Raw genomic sequence first — 13,936 nt, forward strand, 5'->3', positions numbered from 1 at the left:
CGCCTGAGTGGGGACTAAGCTCAGCCTTCTCTCCCGTGGGTGTAAAACCTATGTCAAGGACATGAGACTTGGGGGAGAGAGCTGGTGGGCCCTTCAGCGGCCAGGACAGGATAAGAAGCACATAACCACAGTCACAGCAAGCACAGGCTCTGAGCCAGACGCTATGACAGGACTTTGTGTTGCATTTTATCCTCAGGACACCTTGATCTGGTGTGACTGACATACTATTCAAATCCCCACTTCTGAGAGGAAGAAAAGCAAGGCCCAGAGGGAAAACCTGACTTACCTGCAGCCTCCCAGCTAGGCGGGAGACCCGCTGCTGTGCCCGGAGGCAGCGCCCCTGCTCAGAGCTCCACATTTCAGACGCTAGGGCCCCCAGCACAGACCCAGCATGGCTGGGACAGGAGGGACCCAAACACCCTGCCTTTGCCATGAGCAATGTCTTGCTTGCAGATGCTTCCCCCCTCCTGAGGGCTTGATGTCCAGGCCACGGCCTTCAGCCCTCCCCCACTGCACCCTTCCCCTCTGCCAGCATCTCAGACTTCAGGAGCCTCCAGAGACCCTGCCTGCCTGAGCCCAGGACTTCATTTCTCAGGAAAGTCATTCCCTGCTGGGACCAAAATGAGCCCTCTAGGGATTTTTTCAAACAAAATGGTGAAACACAAAGGATCTTTAGAGCAGCACAGGAATCTGCACTGAGTAATTGAGGATGAAAGGCGACTGCAGACCAACTGTAAAATGCAGTGCCTGCTGGAATCCCCCCCCCCCAAAGCCTGCTGGGAGGACCACTAAAGACCAGTCAGCATTGTTACTGAGGGCCCCTCCCCCTCCAGGCCCCCTCCCACCATCTACCTACTGGCGAGGAGGTGGGGGCTTTGTGAGACCTGACACAAGTCTGCCTAAGCAGAGCCCTTCGGTGAGCACGCCATCATAGGGGCCACGGCAGACCCTTCTAAAATGAAGTCCAATAATACAACTGTATCAACTCTTCTAATGCTTCATAACCACCCCTCTGCCTCTGGGAAGGTCCATCCAGAATTTCTTCATGGCAAAAGCAGAATACTGGAAGATTCGATTGTTGTCACTGAGAGTTGCGAAAATGCTCCCACTACATTGCAAAAGGTGTTTGTCGTTTTACGAATACGTTTCCCATTTTTGGTTTGTGAGCTGTTATTATCCAATGCTGAGTGGCTACTAGCAGCAGACATACCCAGGGGCTGCTGGGAATGGGTCCTTGCCCGCCCGGAGTTCTCAACCCAGGGGAGACAAAGCCACGTTTGAGCTCTTTATGTGCAAAATGTACCAGGTGCTGTCTAGGCAGAGCGGAGAAATCGAACACAGCCTCTTCCTGAGGACAGGCCAGACACGCTGAATGCCTGCATCCTGGTCCGGAGTGACTCATTCAGCAATGAACTGATCAAATCAGAGCTTATTCCAGGTTTCACCCAGATCTTAGTGGGCGTGTCTGTCATTCTTGCCCAAGCTTTGCCTCTCACAAAAAAATGTCAAAATCCATCTTTCCCTTCTAAATGTTTAAAAAATATCCCATTTCCCCAAAAGTTTCCTCTGCCTCTCTTGCTTTTTTTATAAATTCATGACTGATTAGTCAAGAATTGACATAGTTGGTCCATTTCAGTAGTCGAACCTATGTCATTGATTATGTTGCCCTTCTGACCTTGGATTCCAGGAAGCTCAGAGCCAAAAGTAGACCTTGGTCACAGAAGTGAGGATAGCCATTACAGTTAACAAAACTTGTATTCTCTTTTCTTATTGAGTTCTGATTTCCCATTTCAATTTTAATAACCCCACTGTCGTATCTTTTGTTAAAAACCTCTACAAATCCTTTTTTGATAAGAGGAAAGAATAAATGAAGTCAATTTTTAGAAAGGAATCCTCTCAAAATATTCTTGCAAGAGAAGTTATTGATCATTTAAACTATCCTTTTCCAAGGAAGATAGCCTTAATTTACGCCTATGAGCAAGGTTCTCTGCACTGCCACGATGCTCAGACATGAATTTGGTAAATTGATGGGGACAGTTCTCATTGCCTATGGTCTGTTTTCCCTTAAGTGCCCTTAGCAACCTATGTGCAAATCAATGTATCTTGCCAAGATACATTTACGGTTAAGCAATAATTATAATGTGCCTGGACCTGCACCTCAAACCTTTCACCTCAAGCAGGATCCATGTCCCTTTGATCTCCTCCTGATCAAGCTTCTGCCCCAGGACGGGCCCTCACACTCCCAATTTCGCTGAGAAGTAATTTGAAGACCACATTAATGAGCAAACAGCCTGGAACACCCATCTGATTTTAGAAGATTCTCTCAGGCGAGCATTAAATCCTCAGTCTCCGCCACCCACCCCCCTGCCCTGATGTGCGGCTGTGACCGACTAGCTGATTGTGTTCTGCAAATGTTTGTAAATTTCAGAGGCCGTGTCTCCTCCTCCGCGCTAGGGTGAGCTTCCACCCGCCCTGAAACTGTGTTTTCTGAGTCTTTTGTGTCTCCTAATGGTGCCTGGAACATTTTGCACATGATAAGGAACTCAAATAAAATGAACAATAAGCGTCCCCAACCAGCTAGAGCTTTTTATGAGGCTCTCAATGAAAACACTGAACCGCATCAACGTCTGATCAAGGCAAACATCTGGAGATGCCAGTGGCAGACGCCCAATTATGCTGAGGCTGATGAATGGGCATGGAGTTCTTTGGGGCTCGGCAGCATCACTCAGCTGGGCCCGCTGCTACTTAGGCGACAGGCTTCCCCCTCCCGGCATCCCATGCTGGTCTGCAGGGGGCTGGGAATGCTTGCAATCCACCGACCAGCCCAAGCGCCCCCAGCCACCCACCACCACGGGTCTGTTGCCCTGTCCCTGAGGAAGAGGAGGGCCAGGTTAAATGCACTTTCCCATTCACTTTTCCATTTCACAGAGAATATCTTATTTTCTCTACAAAAGTCTTAATTATACCATAGGTACCATCAAATGGCACTAAGTGATAACTAGATGTTCAAGAGGTTGACATGTATATTTTTCAAGTAGCTCCGTGATTTATTATCTAATTTAGGTAAATGGCAAATAGTGCTATCATAATAGCCCCCTTTTCTTCTGGTTTCCGCCTCACTGTCTCTGGGTATAGAATAAGAGATGAATCATCAAACGAGCCCCCTGGGAAGAATGACAGGCTGGCTAAGAGCATAGACCCTCACAACACAGCCATGAGGCTGCAGATCCCAGCCTTGCGGCTGACCAAGGGCAAAAGCGGTGACCTCTGAGGCCTTCTCAGACTAGGACTGGGTTGAGAATTGAGTGAGATAAGGCTCGTGGCACTGCGTGTGGCGCTTCGTTGTACCCCAAGCCGCCACGTTCATCTGAGTGTAGCTGGGTTCGCGATGGGAACGGACCATAAGACCTCCCAGACAGAATGATTCCGTTCGTCTCCTTTAATGAAGCCTGGCCAGGCAGCCGGGGCCAGGCAGCTGGCAGGTGTGGGAGCCGTGCCTGCCAGGCCAGCAGGACAAGAAGATGCAGGGCAGCCATTGAGTCCTAAGGCTGTGACCCCAAACCCTCATCATAGCGCCTGTCTTGGGGGAAGAAACCTTCCTGCCTGCTCCCAAAAGCTAGAGATTAAACAAATGATAAATCCCCAAAGTTAAAAACCAAACCAGAAGAAGAGGGAAATCCCATTTTCTGAAAGTTACCACATATCTGGCTAAAAGCCAGGTTCTACCCCAGCTTGGCCCACGGGGCCCAGCAATTCTGCACTCGTGTGACTGGGGTGACAGAGAGGAAACTCAGTTTCCCCGCTTCTAGTGTTGCCAAGAACAGGGTCTCCCACAAGGTTCCAGGTCCCAATCAAGTGCCAGTGACTTTTTGTTTCCAATTTGGGTGGAGAGCTTTCTTTTCTACGTTGTATTCTTGGAAACATCGTTTCTCGCCGTCATGATACCCCCAGGTTCTGTACTGGGCTGAGCTGCAGACACACCAGCTTCCGGGAGCTCGTGCCTCAGTGGCGGGTGGGCCAGGGACACAGGGGACTCCTCTCCTCCTCCTCCTTGAGAGATCCCGACCTGACCCTGCAGTCCTGCTACCAAAAGCCCTTTGCCAGACCCTCCTCGTGCACCACCCCCTGCACACCCATCCTTGCGTTTCCCAAGCTGTGGTCATGAGGATTCCAAGAGAAAACAGAGAAACCAGGCCAGGGCGGGTAACGTGCCCGCCACCCCAGCCATGCTGACTCCTGCCAGCCAGGACTGGTGCTCCCTGCGAAATCAAGTGCATGGGCTTTCCAACAGCTCTGCTCCTCAAAGCCCATGGCCCCTCTGACTCCCGTATAACTCTTCTCATCTAAGGACGGAGTCTTCCCTCCTCCCTTACAGGAAGATCCGGTGGAGTATTCTCCAGGACGTGATGCCCAGCCCTGGTTTTGAAATGAACCTGGGGTGAATTACCACACAAGTGATCAGACATCAGCAAATCCGTTCTAATTCACTCCCTTTAAAACTTTTGTTTTCTATACAGGATTAGGTTAAAAAAGAATTTAATCACACCAAATCCACTTCCAAAATGGTTACAAAGCCTAAGATCAAGAGGGATGATCAGAAGAAAAGACTAAACCCCTGGTGTTGAGAATTCAGGTTTGGTACTTAACTGATCAAACCAGCCTTCCTGACCCCGAGGAGCAGCCCTCCTCCAGGCTGGGGGTGCTGTCTTCGGTGTTCTCGAGCACAAATGAAGACAGGTAGAGGTGAGAGCAGGACACTTTTCTTTACACGGAGACCAGTTCTGAGGTGCAGCAAATTGGCCCTGGTGTCTACTGTGAGCCAGGTGCTGTTCTGGGTGTCGCGGATCCAGTAGTGAACAAAACAGACAGGAGCAGTGCCTTCGTGGAGCTTTACCTTCTAGTGGAGGAAGAAAGACAACATGGGAATGCATCCTGGGTTAGATGGTGATACTTTGGAAAGAAACGTGGAGCAGGGTAAGAGCGTAGAGGGTGATGGGACGGGGCATTAGTTTGCACATGGTGGTACTGGCTATTCCGAGGGGGTGGCATCTGAGCAGGGACCTGAAGACAGTGGAGAAGGGGGACATCTGCAGGCAGGGTGTGACAGTGGGAGCCATGACCTGGGGCCAGAGGTAGGCGGGCACTGTGTGTGCAGGACCCTGATCCAGCATCTACAAACCCACTCTCCAGCTCATCATCGTACGGGAGCCAAGCCTCCTCACCAGCAAGTCAGCAGAGTGCGTCTCTGCCCGAAGAGCCATCCTTGCCCTTCTCAGCAGCTTCCTGGAAGCCTCCTAACTCAGCACTCATTGGCTTCCCAGGAGAATGATGTTCCAATTTAGGGTTGCCCAATCAGAAAAGGTTCTGGCCAGCCATTGCCTTAAACACTCCGTCATGGCACCCACAGTGCTACATAACCAATCAGACCATTAGAAGGACCCCCCATATCTGCCACCAGCATAAACCTGTCCACTGACCTCATGAGGGCCCTGCTCTGCAGGGCTCCTACAGCTGGTGTCTAGATGAAAAGCCCGACCGAGTCATGATTCTGGCCTAAAGCTTGTCCACAGACTATGACAAATGTACTCTCCAGAGTCAATCCCAGGCTCAGACCTAGCACCTGCATTCAGCCCCCTTCCTGGAACTGGTATGTCTCACACCATCCCCATTTTCCAGGAGAGAGAAATGAGGTCTACCTGGAGAGGTGGGCTGCCTTATCACTCAGGGTTCAATCCAGGAGGCAGAACCACTGTAAGTGTGATGGAATAAGGAATTTATTATAAGAGTTAGACCTTAGGGACGCCTGGGTGGCTCAGTCGGTTAAGCGTCTGTCTTCAGCTCAGGTCATGATCTCAGCGTCCTGGGATCGAGTCCCGCATCGGGCTCCTTGCTTGTCAGAGAGCCTGCTTCTCCCTCTACCTGCTCTGCCTGTGCTCCCCCTGCTTGTGCTCTCTCTTTCTGACAAAAAAAAATAAATAAAATCTCTTTAAAAAAATAAACAAATAAATAAGAGTTAGACCTTAACAATTGTGAGAGGAGCTAGGGGAGCAAGAGCCCAAGAGGGGACGTGGTGGATCTGAGGACGGTCATTAGCCAGCCCTAGTGTGGGTGAAGGGGTGTGGAGGCTTGCACAGAGGTCTGGAAGGCAGGCCCATATAGCGAAGGGAGGCTGGGGTAGGAGCCTATGGAACATCATTGGCTCTCGGTGCCACTGCCTCTGTAAGTTTGTGGAAAAGGGTCTGGTGTGGGCCTGGGATTGCTGTTGGTCAACTCAGCTGGCATGTGGGAAGGAGGCCGGGACAGAATGTTCCATCGAATGCAAAAGTGACACATGCAGTCACAATCACCCAAAATTCTGATTATTATTTTAGCCCTATGTGACTCCCAAACCACCAGTCAGAAGAGAGTCTGTCCCACTCAGAGCTGGCCAGAAGTTTGCCATGTACTTGAGCTATGTAGCTGAGAGTTTTCGGATTCTCAGGCACAGAAGGGGCAGGAATGGCCAGCCCCGCACACTGGCTATTTGCCCAGGTTCTGTTTTGGACAAGGAGGTATTCCGGGTGTCTGGGCACCTTTGTCAGGACTTGAAGGATGAAGCATAGTGGGATGAGGCTGAGGCATGCATGTGGCCAGTCTGAAAGATGCCCCTGTCTGTGTCTGGAACACATGAGTGAATGTACCTAATAATGGACAGTACTAGAAAAGTTCGTCTCTCCCACTTAATCTTTTTAAAACTATCAGCAAATGGGTTCTTCTTGTCTGAGTCTAATCCAACCACCACTGTTGTCTAACTCACTGGACCAGCTTCTGTATCTTGATAAATGTTACTTTAGAGCCACCCTATTGAATTAGGAGCTGCTTATATCTGATTTACCCTGTAACAGGGTTAGGTCCATTTCCTAGGATGTAGCAGAAGGGCCTGATGGTCACCAAGCTGATCCATAATTACCTCTTAAAATTATAGTCCAAATGGGTCATGTCAACAAGGTCCCCCAACTAAGGGGGCACCCCAGTCGAGCTGGGCAAGATTTGACAAGCAGCACCACAGCAGAACCCACGACACCCTCCCCCAGGGCCACATTGCATGTATTTGAGGGTCCCCTTTCCAGAGGCCACTTGCCAAAGGTGAGAAGTGGGACCAGAAGGCTCTGTGGCAGGGTGGACTGAGAAGAGCTCTGGTTTCAGAGTCCGACGGAGCCGGGTTCCAATCCCACCTCCTCCGTGGTGGTCTTGGGGAGCGCACTTCCCCTCTGAGCCTCAGTCGCCTCATCTGTAAAATAGTAACAATAGTAGCTACTCTGTATGCTGTAGTGTGGAGAAGAGTGATGACATCAGGAACTTGGCCTCAGCCCCACAAAGTCAGGAGCTTTGGGGTATCATGGGCATCGCTGACATACCCCATTTGTAATGAGGTGCTTTTCTCTGGTCAAGGTTACTACAGAAGCCAGGTCAGTGCCTGGCTGCTGGCTGAGTCCTCAATCAATGAGGTCAGGCAATGAAAAGCTGAGAGTATGGGCAAGAAGCAGCTGATTGGGTGCCAAGTCCTCCAGGAGAATAGGGACCACCACCCATCCCCACATCGTAGTCAGTTGCCTCTGGGGGAGGCTGGGCCTGCAAGGTCCTTCTGTGTGGGTGTCCCCAAGATGGGATGGGTGGCACTTAGCTCTTCCACCCTATGGGACTGGAAGTGATCCCCTCAGTCCCACTCCCCTCCATCCCAGGGACGGGTGACCAGACGTACAGTGGGGCATCAGGCCAGGGGACAGTGGGAGGAGGATGGCGGCCCCTCCTGCCTAACCCCGCACCTCCACCCTGAACCCTGGGTAGGAGTAGCAGAGGGCCCAAGTCCCCATCTGGGGAAAGCAGGGCCTCCCCCTGCAGCCTAGCCAGGCCTGAGTTTGAATCCTAAAGTGACCTCCCCCACCCCCACCCAGAGGGGCAGTTTTCTTCCTTCAGTGTTTGAAAGAGAGTCCCAGAGCCTCAAGGTGTGGGGAGAGGCTCTGTGGCCTGAGGAGGCCTGGAGAGTCTGCTCTCCTCGAGCAGAGCCAACCGCTACAGCCTCCGTGTTTAAAAACGAGTGAATCAACAGAGGCACTGTTCATCAATATTTTAAAAGAGAACTGTAATTAGAGGTTGGTGAACCCCCACAGCCCCTGGCCACGATGTCAAAGGCTTCCTTGACCTGGAGCCGGGAACAGAATGAAAAGCCACCACAGACACGGTCGGCCATGGCGTGTTTGGCCGCAAATCCCGCTTGCCAGGAGCTCCCCACTGAGGCTCATCAAAGATTCTGTGGCCAATAGAAGTAGCATTTCACATGCGTCCACATTCTTTCATTCCTAGGTGGTTTTTCTTTCTAAACTTGGGACTATGGGCGTTCTATTTTAAGAACATTAATTACTGCCCAACTTTCATGTACTAATGTGAACAAAAAAAACCCAACTTTGAACTGAGGAAAGGAAACAAAAGTAATTTATGGGATAATTTTGTGTTCACATCCCTCAAGGTTGCCTGAGTACATTTGTCTAATGCATTTATTTCTGGTCAAGAGAAGTGAATGGCTAGCTTTTTGGTGGTTTCTGGAGAACGAAGGGAGGGCTGGCCACCTCAGGCCAGGAGCCCTCCTCAGGGCTCAAAGAGATAGTGTCAGGAAGGTAAAAATAGAGTGAGGGATCCAGCACCAGCTTTGACACAGGGTTTTCTCATCCAGGCACTGCCACGTAGGGCCCTCCTTTTCCAGCTATTCTAAGTGAAAAAGGAAAAAAGTAAGATTATCTGAGAATTAAATAAAAACAGTGCTATATTTTAGCCACCTTTTCTGCATTCTCCCGCCTTCTCCCAAGTGTTCACTTTGGCTCCTCTTTCCTCACCAAGCCAAAAATGGCATGAGTCCCATGGTTCTGTCCTTGACCCCCCGTTGTCCTCCCCCCCTGCCCTCATTCACAGCCGTGGCTTCGGCACGGCGTCCACGTGGCCAAAGCTCAGGCATGTTCCAAGCAACTACCTGCCTCTTGGACAGTCCCTCTCCTCTGGCCCCCAACTTCCCAGAACAGGATCTGACATCTCCCTTTGGAGGGGTGCATTTGGGGCACATTCCTCTCTGCAGCTGTCATTCCTCACAGCCTTGTCTATATGCTGGTGGCCAGGACTGTCGGACACGTGACCTGGTCCCAGCGCCCTCAGAGGCAGGGAGGGGAGCAATGGGCGCTCCCTATGGGATTCTCTAATAGTAAACAGGAGGGGAGATTGGGAAGGCTTCCCTCAGGCCAGGGGGGCAAGCAGTGGGGGGTTCCAGCGTGAGGGGACAGTGTGAGGAAAGGCCTGCCTTGAAAGAGACCAGGACCGCAGGAGGAGAAAGGAGAGCTCTGGAGACATGAGCCGGGTGGATAAGATTGGCGAGGCATGACACAGGAGAGGAGGATGGACCCAGAGCACTGGTTTTATCTGGGGGGTGTTTTCAGCTGAGAGGGTACTCGGGTTTGCAAACAGAAAGCAGACTCTGGCTTCTGTGTGGAGAATGAATGGTGGAGGCAAGGCTGAAGGACCCAATGAGAGATGATGGCGCTCGGCCAGAGTGTCCCCCTGACACCCGGAGACCCCCAACGAAAGCTCTGCCTGGCTCCTGCTGGCTTACCCCCTCCCAGCACCCCCAGCTCTCTGCCCAGACAGACGTCCAAGAGAACAACCCTCACGCTCAGGTGTAAGGACAAATAGTGGCACCATCCACCTCAAATCCCTCTGGGACACAGGAGGGTGGCAGCAAAGAGGGGAGGGTGATGGCTATCAGCCTTCCCAGACCTCTGGGGGGGTTCCTCCCCTGCCTGTGGGTGCCTTCTGAGCATTAGGGAGCCCTGTGGGGTCAAAACTCAAGCCAGGATGGGGCCGTGGATGAGTCCTACTCCGAGTCTAGGCTCTGCCACTCTAGCTATGTGATTCCAGAGTCTCCCTTTATACAAGGCAGCCTAACTGATGCACTAGTTCAAACGATTGGGAAGTTTTCTCAAAGCTCCTGCTGTACCACCTGGTACATACAGAGGGAATTGGACGCTTTGGTGACCGACACTCTGGCCTGGCTAGAAACCACTGTATTAATCCAACCTCGGCTCCCTGAGGGCCTTTCAGGGTCTGGACTCTGTGCTCAGTGCTCAGGAGGCTCTAGGCTACCAGTCCGATGCCCGGTGGGTGTGCAATTGAAGGATGGGGGCCGGCAGCTGCAGAGTTGAGCCGTACAGGATGGGTGCCAGGTGCACCAACAGGAGGTATCCCGGACACTGGGGACAGCATGTACAAAGGCACGCAGGCATGAAAGAGCATGCAGTGTTCCAGGAAAGATGAAAGCTAGAGGTCGGGGCCATCAGAACCAATCACTGGGAGGGACGGGGAGCACAAATGAGGCAGAGGAAGGCTGGGCCCCATCACCAAAGGTCCCCACACCAGGCTAGGTAGAGGGATTTGTTCTTTGCGCAGAGGGAGATCTGGACGTTCTGGACAGAAGGGGCAGAGTGAACTCAGAGCGGCTCGTGCTGGGGACCCGAGCTGGGATCTGGGCTGGGACCCGAGCATGGCGGACGGCCCACAGGCAGGCAAAGAGTGAGGAGGCCCGAGGAGGGAAGGAAGAGGAGGAGCAGGGACCGGAAATGGACTGCAGAGCTGGGAGTGACTGGCCTTGACTCTGGATGGGACAGGTTGAGGGCTGATGGAAGGGCCAAGGACAGAGCCTCTGCCCACTGACCAACTGATGGGGGCTGGGCCCACTGAGGCTTCCTGGGGACTGAACTCCACCCTCTGCCTTCCCTCCATGGGTTTTAGTCCCCCTCTGTCTTTCTCTCTTCTTTAACTGCAACCAATAGAAAACGAAATGCTTTTTAATTGTTTCATATAGTTCCTAGTTTTTCATCTAAAAAAAATGAGTAAGTGGAATGTTTTCTATTTTCTTCTCAAATAGAAAAGCAAGGTTACCTGTACATGGTCTCTCATGTGTATGAACGTCTAGATTCTCATTTTCCCTTTGTACATTAAAAAAAAAAGAAAGAAAGAAAGCCATTTCAGGCATCAGGATGAGATTTGGCAATACCCCTTTGGTGCCCAGCGAGCCCCTCATGCCCTTCCCCCCTCACTGCCCCCCCGCCCCCCGAGAGCTTCAGCCTGGGCAGCACATCCCAGGCTCATCATCCAGGGGCTCGAGTAAGACCCAGACATGGCAGCTCATCATCTGTGGGGTCTGCAGATCTTCTCTCCAAGCCAGGGGCAAAACCCCAGGACGATGACATTCTGATAAAGTTTTAAAAAACGATTTCACTTTGCAAGACAAATAGCTAATAAAATAGATTCTTTTTTGGTAACCACCCATACACCAATCAATCTGTCACTCGGAAAACTGTTTCCTGAGAGGTGTGAAATGAGGCCACTGTGGAGTTCTGTGGGAACAGAGAGACCCTGAGAAGTCTTCCACTCCCAGATTACATTTGCCACCCCAAAACAGGGAAGCTATCTGATTCAGAGCACAGGAAATACATATCCGATTAGTTGCTCAATCAATACCAACTTTTGAAAGACCAGCAGGAGGTGGCTGTCCCACTGTTTACATGCAGCCTGCCCACACTGTCACATGTCTCTTGCCTCTGTCTCTTTCCAATTCCATCCCTATTGGGAAATAATTTTAAGTAGGTGTTCCCACCTGAGGGGCTTGTAGAGTGAGTCACACCAAGGGGGCCTCTTCTGTGCCACAGACTTTCAAGTAAGAACTTAAAACAAAGGGTCATTTCAACACCACCAACAGAAGTCAAAAGGAGAAGCCTTGGTCATAAGACACGACCCCTCTGTGCCCACTGAGGGCACCATCAGAATACGGAGACCCTCACCCCCTGCATGTTCTCTTTGTGTCTCTGCTTGGTTGCTGCTTGCTTTTTCTACCTTTTTTCCCCTTAGCTCTAATTCTCTCAGTGCTTTAAAAAAAAAAAAAAAGTCTATTATATTGTACATAGAACACAGTTTAAATCTTTTTTGGAACAAGATGGAATAAATCTTAGTTAACCAGAACCTCCCTCAAAGCAGCTCTAAGTGCAGAATTCTGCTGTATCAGACCTATAGGAGCAGTGGGCTCCCACAGAACTGCAGCATCTGCATACAGGGGGCCTTCAATACATGTCACCTTGTTTGCTTTTTAAATGATGGAATCTGAAAGGCCCCAGGAAGATGAACTGGGTAATAACTACTGTGAAAGAAATGTGACAAAAAACAATATTAACAGGAACAGATCAGAACCCCCACTCACCCTACCCCCCGCCAAAAAACCTGTATTCCATGGTGGAAACTATAAAAGAATTGAAACACGTCCAGAAGTAGAAGTCGGGATAACTGAAACAATAGAGCAAAAAAAGAGGTGCTGTTGAGGGTAAAGTAAGACATCAAACCAGAAATGCAGACAAAGAAGACAATCAGAGGTACAAATAAACCCTTTTGGAAATGAGAGACAGTGTCACAGCCCTAGAGTAGGTGAGAGAAAGATAAACAGGGTGAGGCACACGATGAGGGAAACGTCAGCAAAGAAACAATACAAGAAAAATTTCGAGAGATGAAAAAAACAGCTCAGCCTAGAAATAAAGAACGCACACTGTGCCTTTCAAGTTTAACTCCAAGAGAACGAAATCAGCATTTGCTAGTTACAATTTGGAATGATAAATGATCTGGCAAGCTGAAGGGAAATATGTTCTTTTGAAATTAGATAAGAATGACAAGAGGACTGGCATCACAAATAGTGAAGACAAGATGAATCTCAGGAAGAAATGTGCCATTCGAACCACACCTGAGTGCCCTAACCACATGGCAGTTATGCTCCTAAGTAAGACTCGCTCTAAGTAGTAGAAAACAGACTCATTAAAAAAATGGGGGGGAATTTGTACACAATTGTACTTAAAAAGAGAGAGAGAATGTCTGACTTTTTACAAAAATATGAAAGACAAAATCTGATATAACAAGACACTGGAATTAGAATGGATTAGTTGAAAAAGAAAGAGTAAGTGATCTGACAAAATTCAGCCACTCCTAAGATTTAACCTACACTCTAATAATTCCCAAATCCTGCTCCAGCCGAGACTTCTCTGCTGAGTTGTGGGTCTGAATATCCCACTGCCACCTGGACACATCCATGCAAATGTCCCTCCACACCACAACCCTCCCTTAACCCACCCCACCCCTGGCCAGTGAGCGACTTTAGGCCCCATTCAGTTGCCTAAACTGGAGGTCCTTTTCCACACTCCCCATGCTCAATCCCATCCACTTGTGTTAGTCTGCTGGGCCTGCCATAACAAAAGATCAGACCGGGTGGCTTAACCAACAGAAATGCATTTTCTCCCAATTCTGGAGGCCAGAAGCCCAAGATCAAGGTTCTGGCTGATTGGGTCTCTGGTAAGAGCTCTCTTCCTGGCTTTGCAGTCCTCACATGGCCTTTCCTGATGCCATGTATAAAGCCATGGGAGTCTCAGATGTCTTTTTTAAAAGGACACTAATCCAATTGGATCATGGTCTCACCCTTACGACTTCATTTCACCTTAATTACTTCCTTAGAGGTCCCATCTCAAATACAGCCACATTGGTTAAGGCTATAATATATGCATTTAGTGGGGGGAAGGTCCTTTCACCAGCCATCCCTAGCAGTGACTTTGAGATACTTCTGTACCCCGCCAATAAGGTCTCAACCAAATGCACACACAGGCCTCTGAGTATGCCTGTCCAGCCATGCCTCTCCCTTTGCCTTGGTATTGGAGATTTAGGGGTAACTCCTTCCCCAGAGTTCAGTCAAGACCTTTCCCCGAGGCCAGCAACTGCTTCTCACCCTCACCTGAAGGGGCTTCCAGCAACCCAACCTAGTCTCAGGTCTGCATGACGTCTGACCCTGACACTCAGCTACAGGGCTCTGTGACTTTACGTACATTTC

The 13,936-nt window shown here is 50.2% G+C and overlaps 1 protein-coding gene across 1 annotated transcript in view; it reads left to right on the plus strand.

Moving 5' to 3' along the window:
• The window catches only part of SMPD3 (sphingomyelin phosphodiesterase 3), an 83,754-nt gene that overhangs the window by 38,386 nt on the left and 31,432 nt on the right, over positions 1–13,936 (plus strand). The window lies entirely within an intron of this gene.

The sequence above is a fragment of the Leptonychotes weddellii genome, chromosome 16 (genome assembly GCF_054177405.1).
Source record: "Leptonychotes weddellii isolate Sample4059 chromosome 16, ASM5417740v2, whole genome shotgun sequence".
Lineage (NCBI taxonomy): Eukaryota > Metazoa > Chordata > Mammalia > Carnivora > Phocidae > Leptonychotes > Leptonychotes weddellii.